This window comes from Sus scrofa, chromosome 1 (genome assembly GCF_000003025.6).
Source record: "Sus scrofa isolate TJ Tabasco breed Duroc chromosome 1, Sscrofa11.1, whole genome shotgun sequence".
In the NCBI taxonomy this organism is placed as follows: Eukaryota; Metazoa; Chordata; class Mammalia; order Artiodactyla; family Suidae; genus Sus; species Sus scrofa.
Window position 1 is genome coordinate 206,417,513 of NC_010443.5, and position 14,329 is coordinate 206,431,841.

At 44.4% G+C, this 14,329-nt stretch overlaps 1 long non-coding RNA gene across 1 annotated transcript in view; it reads right to left on the reverse strand.

Annotated features, from left to right (window-relative positions):
• The window catches only part of LOC110255485, a 50,038-nt gene extending 44,597 nt beyond the window's left edge, over positions 1–5,441 (reverse strand). Inside the window, exon 1 of the long non-coding RNA XR_002335854.1 lies at positions 5,256–5,441. This is a non-coding gene — a long non-coding RNA (uncharacterized LOC110255485). The remainder of the gene's footprint in view (positions 1–5,255) is intronic.

A 14,329-nucleotide genomic window follows, 5' to 3' on the forward strand; every position in this document is an offset into this window, starting at 1 on the left:
TGTGTTGTTGCAAATGGCATTACTTCTTTCCTTTTTAAGGCTGAGTAATATTCTACTGTGTGCATGTGTATATATAAACATACATATTCACACCACATTGTTTTTATCCATTTATTTGTTGATGTACATTTAGGTGGCTTCCGTGTCTTGGCTACTCTGCATAAATAGTGCTGTTATGAACACTGGGGTGCATGTATCTTTTCAATTTAGACTTTTTATCTTTTCTATTAATATGCCCAGGAGTGGGATTGCAGGATCCTATGGTAGCTGTTTTTAGTTTTTTTTTTTTAATGATTTTTATTTTTTCCATTATAGCTGGTTTACAGTGTTCTGTCAATTTCTACTGTAAAGTGACCCAGTCACACACATATATATATATTTTTTTTCTCATATTATCTTTCATCATGTTCCATCATAAGTGACTAGATTTAGTAAGGAACCTTCACACTGCTCTCCATAGTGACTGCATCTATTTACATTCCTACCAACAGGGCAGGAGGGTTCCCTTTTTTCCACACCCTATCCATTATTTATTATTTGTAGATTCCTTAATGATGGCCATTCAGACAAGTGTGAGGAGATACTTCACTGTAATTTTGAGAAACTCTAATAATTAGCAATATAAAGCATCTTTTCATGTGCCTATTGGCCATCTATATGGCTTCTTTTGGAGAAATGTCTATTTAGGTCTTATCATTTAAAAAATTTTTTGTTCAGAGTTCCCATTGTAGCTCAGCAGAAGCAAATCTGACTAGCCTCCATGGGGACTCAGGTTCAATCCTTGGTCTCACTCAGTGGGTTAAGGATCCGGCATTGCCATGAGCTGTGGTATAGATCACAGACATGGCTCAGATCCTGTGTTGCTGTGGCCATGGCATAGGCCAGTGGCTAGAGCTCCGATTCAACCCCTAGCCTGGGAACCTCCATATGCCACACATGCGGCCCTAAAAAAAGAAAAAGATATATTTTTACTTTTATTGAGTTATATCAGCTGTTTACATATTTTTGGAAATTAATCTTTGGTTGAATCGTCTGTATTTTCTCCTGGTACATAAGCTGTCTTCATTTTGTTGATGGTTTTCTTTGCTGTTTTGAAGTTTTTACATTTGATTAGATTCAATCTGTTTATTTTTCCTGTTATTTCTATTGCCCTGGGAGGCTGAACATAAAAAATACTGCTATCAATTATGTCAGAGAATGTTTTGCCTATGTTCTCTTCTAGGAGTTTTATGGTGTTATGTCTTAAAGTCTTTAAGCCAGTTGAGATTACCATTGTGTATAGTGTGAGGGAGTGTTCTAACTTCACCGATTTCCATGTGACTGTCCAGCTTTCCCAACACCACTTGCTGAAGAGACTGTTTTTACAACCCTTTGGATTTTACTTCTCTTAACAATGTCCACTCACAGATCACAGTGGCAGGGAGTGGCAGTGGCATTGCACGTATTTGCTTATTTAATCCTCCTCGCAAAACAATACACTGTTAGTATCCTCAGTTACACTGAGGTTTAGAGAAGTTCACTAACTCTTGTCAGGTCTTTTTTTTTTTTTTTTTTTTTCTTCTTTTGTCATTTGTCTTTTTAGGGCCGCACCCATGGCATATGGAGGTTCCAAGGCTAGAGGTCTAATCAGAGCTATAGCCGCTGGCCTTTGCCACAACCACAGCCATACCAGATCCGAGCCATGTATGCAACCTACACCACAGCTCACAGCAACACCAGATCCTTAACCCACTGAGCAAGGCCAGGGATCAAACCCGCAACCTCATGGATGCTAGTCAGGTTCGTTTCCGCCGTGCCATGACAGGAACTCCTCAGGTCTTAAAGGAGAAGTTGGGATTGAAGTTAGGGCTGTCTAATGCCTGACCGTCTGCTTCTTCCAGTTTGCCAGGCTAGCTCCCTGATTGTGTTCATCTTCATCAGTCTTACAGGGTTAGTGACGCTTGCAACACTTCTGTAAGATTCTTGAGAATAACCTTGTCTTAGTTATCTGTTCTAAGCTTCCAGATCACTTAGCGCTAGGAACATAGTAGATCTTCAATAAATACTCAGTCAATTGTATTGCATTTTTGTCTTTTCTCCAACTAGGTGATCTATTTCTTCACATCACTGAAAGACCTGGCATTTTTATTCAGCACCCCTATGCCACATCGGGGGCACATGCTCTGGGCTGCCTTGGCAAGGCTCTTTGCTCTGGCCACAGGTGTGACTCTTATTGGGGAACTGGGGCTTCTTGACCATCTCCAAATCAGTCCAGGTCTCTCTGAAACTTAATTTGTATTTCCCAATGACCAGGAGGCCTCCTATCCCACTCCATGAATCTAATTAAGCGTGGTTCCTGGGGTGGTGGGGGGTAGGGGGAGAGGGAGAAAAAGGAGGAACAAAACTGGTTTAATTTGGGACAACAGTCAAAAATACTTAAAGATGCATAAAATGTCACAGAAGCACCCCACCAAGATGCTCTAAATCTCAATCACAGAGTTCATTCCTCTTTAAATTTTACTGAATATGCCTCCTTCAATCCTGGAGCTATTTTTCTAAAGAACCTACCAAAGTACAGCATTTTGAGTGATTACACATTTATAATTTTGTTATTCCTTCTGGAGTAATGTTTTGCCGTTATCAGCAATTCCTGAACTAGGTTTGCAAACTTACAGGGGAGGATGTCTTCTTCACCAGGGACATTCTTAGCTTTTCTTTTTCATAGTCCTTGTATTTAGCGACCCTGAGCAAGTAACTTCAGCTTCCTGAGCCTCAGTGTTCTCTTCAGTAAGGTGGGAATAATATCTCACCTTCCACCGTTGTGAGGATTTACTGACTTATAAGAAAAATAAATGGAATTATTACTCAGCCATAAAAAAGAATGGAATCACGCCACTTGCAGAAACATGGATGGACCTAGAGATTCTTCATGCTAAGTGAAGTAAGTCAGACAGAGAAAGAAACATTATATCACTTCTATGTGGAATCTAAAAAATGATACAAATGAACTTATTTACAAAACAGAAACAGATGCATAGACTTCAAAAATAATCTGATGGTTAAGGGGACAAATGGGGAGCATGAATTGAGGTTTGGAATTGGCATTATGCACACTAATGTATAGCGAACGGATGGTCAACAGGGATCTTCTGTATAGCAGGGGGCAATCTACCCAATATTCTTTGATAATCTATATGGGAAAATTATCTGAAAAGGAATGGATATGTGTATAAATATAACAAAATCACTTTGTTGTACAGCAGAACTTAACATTGTAAATCATCACTACTTCAATAAAAAAAAAAAACTAAAGAAAATAAAATCAATTAGTACAACCAACATCATGAAGTAGGCACTCAGAAAATACAGGTTTGTCCCCTCCTTGTTTCCTGATCAAGCATGTTTATTTTTTTTAACCAGGAAAGCATTGTCCCTAGGGTTTTTTTTTCATGTTCACTCATTGTCTACTCCTTCAATATTCATTAATGACTATGTGTTCCAAGCACTGTTCTAGGTTCCAAGGATGCCTAAGTGAATCACACAGATGGGGGCCTGTCTTTATAGAGTGCCTTGGTCTTCGCACAGAGGTGGGGCCGCATTCTCCTCTAGCTATGTTTGAATTAGTCCTTCCTGGCATGTGCTCCTAGCTGGCAGAACCTTGTTTCATTTCTCCATTTTCTTTGACTTCAATTTCCGGTGCTTTACTCCAACACTCATAGCTTGTGGCAGTATGTGATTTGAAAGGAAACAGGTTGGAAAAAAGAGACTAAATGCTTAAAGATGCATAAAGGGTTGCAAAAGGGCCCCCATGGTGCTTGACAATTACCAATGCTCACAAAGAAACAAGGGTAAGAAATATTCGTGTTTCCCTAAATCCAGCATTCCTCCCTAGCAGAAGTTCTCATTGAAGACAGCATGAAAGCTGGAGGTGTTTGGACCAAGTTGCCATATTGACAAACTTGCTTTTCTCCATGTTGCTGCTACCGGACAAATTATTGTCATTCAAATGACTCAGATAAACATGTTTTGACTCATCCTTCCAAATCTCCAAGTTGAGGTGCTGCCCTTAAGTCTCGAGCATGGAGCTCCATGTCTGCTACTAGGTAGCCTATGATTTTTTTGTCTCCTCCTGGGACACCTCAGCTCCCCATAGGCTGAGCCACCAGATTATTTGTTTTTGCCTTCTTCACCTGAGCACAGGGCCTGGTACACAGTCAGTGCTCAGTACGTGTTTGATAAATGAGCAAAAGGATGAACAAAGGGAAAGAATGGTATGGGTGGAGAGACTGTTGAAAGCTCCTTTTCAGCGCACAGAGCAGGAGGGGAGAGGCTGGGCTGGGTGGGAGGCTGGGGCTCTCCGAGGACTGAGGACCCAGCATCAGTGTCCCTGCCCTCCTGGGGGCACGGGGTCTTGTCTGTGCAAGGCTGCGCCCCCCACCTAACAGGAGGGCTGCTCTGATCAGCTTGCTTTGGAAAACTGCTTGCACCTGGCCTGGAAGAACACAATTAAAAGATGCCGTAAAAATTGACAGATCCCAGTGCGGAGAGCTGAAAATACATTACAATTCCGATCGAACTATAAATAAAGCCCCTAAATTAAATAAATCTCGCACAATTATGGATTAAAACATGTTTAGTGTTAATGGCCTTGCACATGGACCCTGACTCCCGAAATTGTTGCTGAGGCTGCATGGCTGGGGGATTGCATCATAATTAACACCAGGCCATCCTGGGAGGGGCTGGCCTGAGGTTCAACTATGGGCCTCGAGGAAGCAAGGAGGGGACGGACCAGGACCCCTGCTTCCTGGGGTTTACTTCTTGGTGACACTGACTCTTTGGAAGAACTGGAGATGACCATTACTGCATAGGACCTGACCTTGGCCACAAAGGCTTGTTCTGGGCTGAGTGTTTCTGGCTCCCCAGCCTGCTTTGTCCCTCAGATCCATGTGCACCAAATCAAGAAGCCAACTCCCAGGAGGGCTTATTGAAGAAATACCTAGATAGTTCACTCATTTGCTCATGCTGACCCTGTTGCTTTGAGGCCCATCAACTGTAACACAATTAACCAGCAAGAGTATAGTGCATTAGAATGTCTTAAGTTTCCTCCAATAATCCTCCAACTTCAATCACTAGACCCAAGGAGCTTGGTAACATGATGAAGGACCAGAAAAGCTACGAGAGTTCTGTCTAACAACCATGTCTGAGGCCTAAAATTTAGGAAATCTTACAAGAGAAAACCATGGAGCCTGGAGTTTTCATTCGAGACAGATTCCTACCTGTAACTGAAGCTGAAGAGAAGGATAGCGGCCACAGGCTCCATGTCACAGTTCCCAGAGCAGAAGCAGGGCACTGCTGTGGATGCTGGAGTCAGGCTGCTCAGGGCTGGCTGCTAGCTCCACCACTGCCTGAGCGCATGCTCACCTCTGTTTCAGGTTCAGGCCTCCAAAGTGGAGATAATAATAGTACTTCTTGGCCATGAGAATCTGGCACACACAAAGCACCTGTGAGTGTCTGCTGTTATAGTCATCACTATGGAGTAAGCAGGCCCCATCCTCACTCACCTGCTCCAACTTGGAGTGCATGTCCCCCACGCCCCACCCCCACCCCCACCAGGAGAGACTCTACAGGCTTGCTCAATGGGCTTGCAGGAGTGGGGAGGGCACACCCTCCCCCAGGTTACTTGGCTTTTATGTCTATAAAAATCTATATATAGATAAAGATTTATTGAAGGGAGTTGGCTTATGTGGTTGTGCAGGCTGGTTAGACCAGCCTGAAAGCCACAGGACAGGCTGTCGGGAAGGGTGGCTGGAGCTCAGACACCAGCAGATGCATCCGAACACATTCCTATTCTTAAGGCCTTTCACCTGATGGAGTGGAATTGCTTCACTCCTATTCTTAATGCCTTTCACCTGATGGAGTCAGGCCCCTCCAGATGATCTAGGATAATCTTGCTTAGAGCAAACTGACTAGAGAATTAATCACATATACAAAACAATTTCACCACAACACCTAGATTAGTCTTTGATTGAATACCCGAGGGCAATAGCCTAGCCAAGGTGACGTGTTAAACTGATCCATCCCACCTGGAATCATAAGTGCTCCTGAAAATCCAGATTTCCTGCATCCTGCCTAGGCTGATCTCTCTGGGACCTATGCCCCCTCCCCCTTGTGACTTCCAACCATTTGAGCAAAGAAGACACACGCATACTGTGAGGCCTTCTCCAAAGGCCCTCTCAGAACGTGACTACAGGAAATTTCCAGATAGCATCATCTCTAGAAGGATGGCTTTTCTCTTGCAATGAACTGCAAAGCATCTGGAAGACACTGATTTCATTATGTGAGGAATTGTAGTCAACCTCTGGAAAGAGGAATGAATGAAGCCCTTTCCCATGGGCTGGGGTTCATCTTTGGCTTAGATGTACCAACATGGCTGTTGGGTTGTTGGGGCTGGTTTCCATCAAGATCATCAGTGCTGGGCCATTTTGGTTGTTAAATAGTTTGCCTATCAACACTAGGCAAAGGTTGGACTTCCTTAGGCTGGTGTGGTTTAAGGAGAGGAGCCATTTAAAATATACCTGCTATTGATATTTGAGAGTCTCTAAGACAAAATTCCTTCAGTAGCTCCAACACAGAGGTGGGGAAATGGTCACACCTTGGGGTGGCAAAAATGGTGTCATTAGGTTAATACTAGAAATCCTTCCAGAAGGATGCCTGGCCCCAGGGAATCTCCCCATAGCTGATCGAAGTTACAGAGAGACTGTAAAGATACATGGAGACTGTTGCTCGAGGAAGTCAGACCTGGAATCAGAAGCATGATAGACGAGAATGCACAGACTACATAATCCAGTTATGGTTGAGTTCTTCTCCTATGTCAGAGCTCTCTGATTTTTTATCTTCCTTATCTACCCTCTGCTTTCCTCTTCTGCTACATCTCTCTGACTCCAGCTGGAGACATTTCTGTGCTTGTATAGGCTCAAGTGATTAGATTGGGCCCACTTTGGTAATATAGCTGCCCGCTCTTTAAGGTCAGCTGATTAGTAAACGAAATTACATCTGTAAAACCCCATTCACAGTACTACCTAGGTTAGGGTTTTATTAAAGCACCAGGGGACAGGCATCTTAACTGGCTTTTACGATGGAGGAAGTGGGGAAGGAACCAGCTTTCTTTAAAAGCTGAGAACCACCTTGGATGAAAGCCATCAAGGAAATGGGGACCTCAGTCCTACAACCTCATAAAATTGAATTCTGCCACAAGTGTCAATGTGGATTTTCACCCACAGCTTCTGGTGAAGCATAAAGCCCTGCCAACTTCTTGATTTTTAGCCCAGTGAAACCCTGTTAGACTTCTGACCTACAGCATGTTCAGATAATAAATTTACATTGTGTTAAGCCACAGAGTTTGTGGTAATTTGTTATAGTAGCAAGAGAAAGCGCATATTATCTCTTCCCACTTCGTGTTAGGTCCATGTGGTGGTCACACCCCACCACGTCTTTCAAGAACAACCTGTCTGCTTACGTAGGACACCTTTTGTTTCTTATGCAGAAAAAACTGGCTCTTCCCTTATGTCTGCTTAATCCTGATAGAATGTGGAGAACATGGAGCAGGCTCAAAGAGTGCCTCACCATGGCCTCCCAACAAAAGACTCATGAAGACTTCTCCCCCCATCCTCCACTGGAAGGCAGAAATGATCACATTATTGCTTTCCTCCTCCCATACTTTTTTCCTCTCCAAATTATAATGGGTTAAATGCTCTTTCCTTTATCTCCCAAGTAGACAGAATTGAAAAGCTCCATAAAGATGCTACAGTGATGCCTCCCTTGGGGCAAGATTTTGTTCCTTCTGCTGATTTCTGGGGAGACCTAGGGGTGCCAGAACCCAAATCAGTGTGGAGTCAAGTAGATATAAACAGAACAGCCAGGTAACCTGCTTAGGACTCACATATATTTGTTTTCCTCCCCCTACAGCAAAGCAAGTGCATGGGCCCAATCTGAACCTCTCATCCATCTTCATTTAATTGTCTGCAATCAACAATTACCAAAGGACTTTCTTGTTTTTCTCACGAAGGTCACTGAATTTTAGACATACATGTTGAACTTAGAAACCCAAACAAAACCAGACCAACTGGGTCTAGTTTGCAAAGCCAAACCAGAAGGGAATATATTCATCAGACTAACCCTTTGGCTCTTCAGAATTTGGTTTTAATTTTAAGCTTGTTCCAGATGGATTCTAACAGGAGGTGTGCTGCTTCACACCTGTGTGGCTTTCAATTACTTGTCTAGGTAATGAGAGATTTGTCCCTGTCTTTTAGCTTATGTTGTAGGGCTGAGCTTCCCAGCAGGGGGGTGGTGCTCTAGAGCCTGTGGGGCCTCTCTGTTCAGTGGCGATTAAATTGAAAGTCATGTCCAGCCCACCTTCTGGCCAGCCATCTTCCTTTGAAGAATCAAGGCAAAAAAAAAAAAAAAAAAAAATCATAGCATGGAGTAGTGGGAAAAGTGATACTCCTGTAGTCGTTCAATGGTTCGTGGGTGTGGGTGTGTGTGTGGGTGTGTTTGCGAATTGCCACAAGGCTCAGGGATATTCCCTCTCTGAAATACTGATTGCACCTGTGGCCTTAACCACATATTAGCTTGAACTGTTGTATTTATTTTTACAACTTACCTCCACAGCAAATTGTCGTCTAGCAGATGAGTACCACATCTTTTAAAAGAAGCTCTGAGGAGTTCTTTGGTGGCCCAGTGGGTTAAGGATCTGGTGTTGTCCCTGCTATGGCTCAGGTTGCTGCTATGGTGCAGGTTAGATTCCTAACCTGGGAATGTCTGCATGCCACAGGTGCAGCCAAAACATAAAAATAAATAAATAAAAAGAAGCTTTGGAAAATTGTTTAACTTGTTTTTATCCCAGATTCCACAGGATTTGGGGGCAGAGACCTGCAGAGGAAGCCTGCCTTACTCTCCTAAAGCTACACTTCTATGGGCCAGAACTTCACCTTCCTGCTTTGTTTTCACTTCACAGCATTGTTCTTAGGCTTATTTTTCCTGTAAAGTGATTAACATGGTCCCTGACTTGAACGGGCATCCAGCAACACGGTGTCATCACTTCTCCCCTCAGCCACTCTGCCTTTCCCAAGGCTGGTGGTTTAGGTTCCTTGCTTTCCCAGCTACCCTCATCCCTGATGTCTCCCCACTCCGAGGCTCTTCTTTCTAGAGCATTTATTGCATCTACGTGTGCTCTCTCCCCGATGAGTTTAAGTTCCCTGGGGACATTGTTCCATAAGCCTTTATTTCCCCCAAAGACCCAACAAGATTTTTTCACAGGTCAGAACATTATTGCTTTTGGCCAAAGCTACTGCAGAACTGACTATCACTGGGTCTTCAAAATACAATGTAAGATGAATGTACAACAAAATCAATGTAGATAGTTGAGGCAAAGAAACAAATATGTGAATACTTGCTTCATGGGATAAATCATCAGGCAAATGCACCCGATTTTCCAAGAAGCTTTAGCTCAGATTTATGAAAGGGATGTGTGCAAAGAGAGAGACTTGACTCATATCATACAGCTGGCAATTTAATTTTTCCTTAAATTTTCCGTAATTTATGTTTTCAAGGGCTTAGACTTACTGGGAATCACACAGGCATTTCCTGCGGTGGTTCTTAGTTAAATGAGGGAATGGATTAGTGGGTGGTATTCAATGTAATGTAGAAGGCACCTTATCTCAGGGATCTTACCTGGTAAGTAGATGGGGAATAGACACGGTTTCCATGTTCCCTGGTGGCTGCCAATGTGGTTTGGATGCAACTTGCCATAACTTCCCCTTCATGTCCAGCTGTTCATGTTCACTCAGAATCTGGCTCCAGATTGTACTGTTCTGGGCTCTTCTCTCACCCCGCATACATTGCATGTGCCAGCCTAGCTGGATATTCTGCTATTTTTCTCATACCATCTCTTCCTCCTGTTCCTTCCTCTCTCACTCTACCCTCACTTCCTGACAAATTTTCCTCCTCCTCCCCCACATCTAATTGCAATTATCTCATCCTTCAAGGTCTCTATTCAACTCTGACCACCTCCAGATAAATGAAGTTTCCCTCTGGAGTGATCCCACCACACTTTGCTCAAATCCTCACTGCCTCCCTGACCACCCTCCCCAGTCTTTGCTGCTGGATCCTTTGTACCTTTCTGTTCCCCATTGCAGGAGTACGTCAGGGTCCTCAGTCCCTTAGCTTCCTGCTCCCTCTGTGCTCTCTCTCCAGGTAAGCTCATCCAGGCATATGATATTAAACATTTTCACAGATGACTTCCAACTTTATCTCTTTGGTCTAGAATTCTCATTGAACTCCAGGCCTGAATACAGAGCCACTTCTTCTGATCTCTGCTTAGATACTAACAGGCATTTCAAACTCAACATGCCCCCAAATCTGCTCCCATCTGAGGAACAGAAACCAGCACTCACTCAGTCTCTCAGGCAAAAAAACAAAACACTGGCCTCCTCCTTGGCTTGTCTCTCACATCCCTCATCTGCTCTACAAACAAATCTCTGTGATCCGGAACCCTGCTACCTCTTAGTACTCTTTCGACTGCTGAATCCATCATCTCTTCCCCAACTTGCCTCCCAAACTACTCTCATAAAGCAGCAAGAAGGGTCCTGATAAAATAAAAATATGTCATGTCAATCCTCCACTCCAAACTTTTCCTCCACAGATAGGAAGACATCCACAATCCTTGCCTACAAGACCCTACAGGCTCTGCCCTCTCAACACCATCTCCTGCCAGTCTCTCCTTCCTTACACTGGCTCTTTCCTAAACACACCACGGATATACCTCCTCAAGACTTTTGCTCTTTGTTTTCTCTGCCTCGTTTTACATTTTTGCTCAAATGTGCCTCCTTCACTATCTTTATTCAAAGCAGCAGCCTCCTTTTCATCTCCACTGCCCTCTCTATCACCTGCCTTATTTTTCTCCATAGCATCTTCCTGACACTCTCTGTTCACTTAGTGTAACTGTTTACTGTTTGCTTCCCCCACAAGAATGTACGCTCCCTGAGGGCAGGGGCGTTGTCTCTTTCGGTTACAGCTCTACCTCTGTACCTCAAACAGCACATAGTAGATCCTCAATATCTTGTTTTATGAGAACGAATGAATGCACTCGTATCTCAGCCTACCTGATAAATAGCTTTTTTGCATTTGCCTGTATCCTCCCTTTATCCAGCAGCAACATGGGGAACAGCAACCATTTTCATTTTTTCATCCCTTTGAATTGCCCACACTATTCCCTCACACTGGATCTATATTCCGTCATTCTTGGCTGGTCCAAGCTCACTAGAGGTGAGATTAATTTGGTGAGTGCTGTCCTGGGACGACTGGAATTCTCTTCATGGTCCAGTACTTCTGGGCTGTTCCTTGAAGAGAAAGAAGGCAGCCCAGTGGAGAAACCCGCTTGGTAGGTTGCCTCAAAAGTAACTGAGCCTAACCAAGGCTGGTGCTGATGCTTCCACCTCATGCCACTGAATGCCCACCCACGAGCATGAGTCCATAAAAATGAAAAATCTGCTGCATCTTCCTCTCTGCTCTGGCTGAGGGTAATACTCCGGGCGAAAGGAGAGGAGGAGGAGGGCTGGGCTAGGAAGCCCCTCTCGGGAGAAGAGACCATCCCCAGATCAGCAGGAGCCGCCCTGGGGGTGGGAGAGTGTCAGAGCTGCTGATAGGCCGGCCTGTGGGGAGCAGTGCTGCAGGAAGCCTCCGGCCCTTCAGAAGAGTGGCCTAGGTCCCATATTTGCTTGGCCGTTAACCCAGTTCCCATGTTACTCTTTCCCACCAACCTTGCTTGACCAACTAGACACAAAGTCATAAATCTTAGGACACCTGGGTGTGGGGCCCCAAAGCCACTCCAACGCTGATTCCTTACAAAAACTCATTTCTTGTAATGCTAGGCCTGCTGAGGATGGCCATGTCAACTGATTAGACTTTTTACTCGGCTGTATTGATCCTGCTCTACCCCGATGCGGCCCATAATGCCTGCTAATGTTATTGACGAGCCATCCGTCTTGGGGAGGAGTGTGGGGTTGTAGCTCTTTCTGAACCACAAAAGCCTATTGGTGGACAGTGATGGAGAGGAGGTGGCGGCCGTGAGCAGGGCTCGTGGGCCAGCTCTGGGCAAGGCTGGGATCCATTAATGAAAGACATACGCTCCATGGTGGGAGACAGATGCGGCTCTCCAGAAGCCATTTATTTATGAAATAATTATGAACGCACAGTTGAATCATGGATTTTCATTACCCTGTGTGTCCAACGCTCTCTCTTGATTCATATTTTGTTGGAAATGAAGTGCTGTTGGTTACGGGCGGGGGCAGGTGGGCAGGTGGGCACCTTCAGGAGGGAGTCTTGAGAGATTTCCTCTCTCTCTTCCCCTAACCCCCTGGCTTTTCCACCCTCCTAGTGCCATTTGTTTAAGCCACGTCCAGCCCTGTCACCAGCAGGAGTTCAGTTCCGATCTGTTCTCAGAAGGACCCAAGTTTTGAACCTCCTACATTGGTGAATCAGAGCCTCATTCAGAGGTGCTCAGCCCTCAAAGTCCAGCAAATCTGGGGCCTGACTCTGGGTGCTGGTGGGAAGGAGGCCTTTGATGGGAGGTTGAAATAGGCAAGAGGAAACAGTACAAAGATTCACCACTTTCAAAAAAATAATTAAAAAATTAAAAAATTTTAAAGAAAAGATTCGCCACTTTGCAAGTTCTTTCCACAGCAGATCCTAATTCTTTTTTTTTTTTTTTTTTTTTTTGTCTTTTTTGCCATTTCTTGCTAGGGGTCTAATCAGAGCTGTAGCCACCGGCATACACCAGAGCCACAGCAATGCGGGATCCGAGCCACGTCCGCAACCTACACCACAGCTCACGGCAACGCTGGATCCTTAACTCACTGAGCAAGGCCAGGGATCAAACCCACAACCTCATGGTTCCTAGTCAGATTTGTTAACCACTGAGCCACGATGGGAACTCCGCAGATCCTAATTCTTATCTGGAGGAAATTTCCTCCCCTTCCCATAGGATTCTGTAAAAAATACTGGGTGGCTTAAACAACAGACATTTATTTCTCACAGTTCTGATGGCTGGGAAGACCAAAAAGTGCCAGCAGGTTCAGGGTTTGGTGAGGGCTCTTTTCCCAGCTTGCAGACAGCAGCCTTCTCACTGTGCCTCAGGTAGAGAGCAGGCGGGCTCTAGTCTCTTCCTCCCATACACTAATCCCATCACAGGGCTCTGCCTTACAAAAAGAAAAGAAGAAAAAAAAAAGGCTCCCCTTTTGACCCATCCCTGGAGACTTTTACTCTTCAGTCTATTACCTTCCCCTGTCCCTCAGAGTTGCTCTGGACAGAAGGAAAACCTCAGGGGTTATTTATTACTGTGTCTCAGGAAGTGTTTATCTACAGTATTGAATCCAAGACAAATCCCAGTATGATGACAGTGAAAACTATGAAGGGCCAAGGAGTTCCCATCGTGGCTCAGTGGAAAAGAATCTGACTAGCATCCATGAGGATGCATGTTCAATCCCTGGCCTCACTCGGTGGGTTAAGGATCTGGCTTTGCTGTGGTTGTGGCATAGGCTGGCAGCAACAACTCTGATTTGACTCCTAGCCTGGGAACCCCCACATGTTGTGGGTGTGGTCCCTAAAAAGACAAAAAATAAAATTAAAAAAAAAGTCAATTATGATGGAACACATAATGTGAGAAAAAAGAATGTATACATGTATGTGTAACTGGGTCACCATGGTGTACAGTAGAAAAAATATATATATAGATAAATGATAAAAAATTAAAAAAAAAGTAAGGGCCAATATCAGGCTTTCACTCTTTGTGTTGGTACAAGGGAGGCAGAGTCACAAACTGGAATCAGTCCTGTGAAAGTGGTTGGAGAACGTCTAGAGCCTGAGCGTGAGAGAAGTCAGTTGTAGGATCATTTCTAGCGGGACTGCCGTGAATGCAATATGAAGCAAAGGATCAAACCAGGTGTTCTAATGGTTTCACTGCTGCTTTAATGGGCACAAGGCTTCAGCACCTCCTTTTGGCCTCAGCATCTGTTGTATCCCAGCCTTGCACTGATCTTCCCCTGTTTGTCTTCCCACGACCCTGTAAACCCCAGGGGGAGCTGGGATCCCTTCATGGTGACTTTGACTCTTAGTCCGTGACAGGCACCTTGTTAATGTTTGCAAGATGAATGAAGACCTCTACTTCATGACTAAGTTCAGGTCTTTCCCAGAGACTATAACCTTCAACTATTTGCTACCCAACTCTTCTCAAAAACCTGGCTGGTCTAAACGATCCTTATGTGGAGAGTATGTGTTCATTGGTGACTTTTAAAGT